Source organism: Mandrillus leucophaeus, unplaced genomic scaffold (genome assembly GCF_000951045.1).
Source record: "Mandrillus leucophaeus isolate KB7577 unplaced genomic scaffold, Mleu.le_1.0 Scaffold153, whole genome shotgun sequence".
Classification (NCBI taxonomy): domain Eukaryota; kingdom Metazoa; phylum Chordata; class Mammalia; order Primates; family Cercopithecidae; genus Mandrillus; species Mandrillus leucophaeus.
In genome coordinates, this window is record NW_012101510.1 from 1,347,833 (window position 1) to 1,350,735 (window position 2,903).

General features: G+C 48.2%; 1 pseudogene; it reads left to right on the plus strand.

Annotated features, from left to right (window-relative positions):
* The first annotated feature begins 1,468 nt into the window (after positions 1–1,468).
* LOC105536002 lies at positions 1,469–2,324 on the plus strand (annotated as a pseudogene).
* Positions 2,325–2,903: the final 579 nt, after the last annotated feature.

Genomic DNA, 2,903 nt, shown 5'->3' on the forward strand with positions numbered 1-2,903 from the left:
TGGTCTGGATCTCCTGACCTCGTGATTCGCCCGCCTCGGGCTCCCAAAGTGCTGGGTTTACAGGCGTGAGCCACCGCGCCCGGCCACAATTTCTTTTTTATATATATATATTCTTGAGACGTAGTCTTGCTCTGTTGCCAGGCTGGAGTGCAGTGGCATGATCTCAAGTCACTGCAACCTCTGCCTCCTGGGTTCAAGCAGTTCTCCTTCCTCAGCCTCCCAAGTAGCTGGGACTACAGGCACATGCCACCAGGCTCAGCTAATTTTTGTATTTTTAGTAGAGATGGGGGTTTCACCATGTTGGTCAGACTGGTCTCGAACTCCTGACCTCGTAATCTGCCCTCCCAAAGTGCTAGGATAACAGGCGTGAGCCACTGCACCCAGCCCATGCACAATTTCTAAATTCAGGTTTTAGGTAATTAGACAATCCACTCTGCACATAAGGCATCTGGTCAGTTGCGAGGTATGAATTATTAGTGGTCCAATAAAGGCGATTAGTATTAATTTAATATTTCTTACCATAGCAATTTCTGTAAGCTTTTAAAAATTAACCTCTCTCCACCAATTAGAATTCATCTGCTATGCCTTTTGTGTTTTAATCTACTGCTAGGTGCCTATTAAATACCAAGTGTAGAAAGTTTAACAGTCAACTATAGAGTCAGTCTATGGATTCAGACTTATTAAATGTTTTTGCAATTAAAGTTCTCTGATTTCAGCCTTTGATGTCAGGAAAGGATACAGATAGGATTTTGTCTTTGTTCACTATCGTTAAGTAATTCAATTTACTTAAAAAGCCATCACATTTTCTTATTCACAGATACCTGATTTACCTAGTCATTTTCTCTGGCCCCTTTGCAGCTGCTCAGACTTTGGTGCAAATAACATCACCTTCCACAAAGTGGGTACTAATTCAGGTTGGAACCCAGAAACTTAGGACTTACAAACTCAAAACTTCATTTTTGTTTTGTGATTTTTGTTTTTTTTGAGACGGAGTCTTGCTCTGTTGCCCAGGCTGGAGTGCAGTGGTGCGATCTCGGCTCACTGCAACCTCTGCCTCCCGGATTCAAGCGATTCTTCTGCCTCAGCCTCCCGAGTAGCTGGGACTACAGGCACATGCCACCACGCTCGGCTAATTTTTCATATTTTTAGTAGAGATGGGGTTTTACCATGTTAGCCAGGATGGTCTCGATCTCCTGACCTCATGATCTGCCCACCTTGGCCTCCCAAACAAAGTGCTGGGATTACAGGCGTGAGCCACTGTGCCTGGCCGATCTGATGGTTTTTAAAATGCGAGTTTCCCTGCACAAGCTCTCTGTTTGCCTGCTGCCATTCATGTAAGACGTGACTTGCCTCCCACCATGACTATGAGGCCTCCCCAACCACCTGGAACTGTAAGTCCATTAAGCCTCTTTTTGTAAATTGTCCTGTCTCAGGTGTGTCTTTATCAGCAGCACAAAACTAGACTAATACAGATGACATGGAGAAGATCTGGCACCACACCTTCTGCAGTGAGCTGCATGTGGCCTCAGAGGAGCACCCAGTGCTGCTGACCAAGGCCCCCCTGAACCCCCAGGCCAACAGAGAGAAGATGACTCAGATCACGTTTGAGACCTTTAACACCCGGGCCATGTATGTGGCCATCCAGGCCATGCTGTCCCTCTGCACCTCTGGGCACACCACTGATGTCCTGGACTCTGGAGATGGGGTCACCCACATGGTGCCCATCTACAAGGGCTATACCCTTCCCCATGGCATCCTGTGTCTGGACCTGGCTGGCCAGGACCTGACTACTTCACGAAGATCCTCACCGAGCTCGGCTACAGCTTCATCACCATGGGTGAACAAGAGATCGTGCGTGACAAGGAGAAGCTGTGTTGCCCTTTGAGCAGGAGATGGCCACCACCACATCCTCCTCCTCCCTGGAGAAGAGCTGTGAGGTGCCCCATGGCCAGGTCATCGCCTTTGGCAACGAGTAGTTCCAGTGTCTGGAGGCACTGTTCCAGCCTGGAATCTTGCAGCATCCACAAGACCACCTTGAACTCATCATGAAGTGTGACGTGGACATCTGCAAAGACCAGTATGCCAACACGTGCTGTCTGGCAGCACCACCATATACCAGGGCATCCCGACAGGATGCAGAAGATCACCGCCCTGGCACCCAGCACCATGAAGATCAAGATCATTGTGCCCCGCCCCAAGCGCAAGTACTCGGTTGGATCGGCAGTTCCATCCTGGCCTCACTGTCTACCTTCCAGCAGATGTGTATCAGCAAGCAGGAGTAAGACAAGTCGGGCCCCTCCATCGTCTACCACAAATGCTTCTAAACGGACTGTGAGCCGATGCGTAGCTTTTGCCGCATGGGTTAATTCTGAAGTATAAATTTGCCCCTGAGGCTGGGCGCAGTGGCTCAGGCCTGTAATCCCTGCACTTTGGGAGGCTGAGGTGGGCGGATCACAAGGTCAGGAGATCAAGACCATCCTGGCTAGCATGGTGAAACGCCCTCTCTTTACAAAAAAATTAGTCGGGCGTGGTGGTGGGCGCCTGTAGTCCCAGCTACTTGGGAGGCTAAGGCAGAAGAATGGTGTGAACCCAAGAGGTGGAGCTTGCAGTGAGCCAAGATCGTGCCACTGCCCTCCAGCCTGGGCAACAGAGCGAAACTCCATCTCAAAAGAAAAACAAAAACAAAAACGTGTCCCTGGCAAATGCACACACCTCATACTAGCCTCACGAAACTGGAATAAGCCTTCGAAAAGAAATTTGTCCTTAAGGTTTGTATCCAATATCAGCACTGGATTGTAAAACTTATTGCTGATTTTGACCTTGTATTCAAGTTAACTGTTCTCCTTGGTATTTGTTTAATACCCTATACATATCTTTGATTTTTTTTTTTTTTTTTTTTTTTT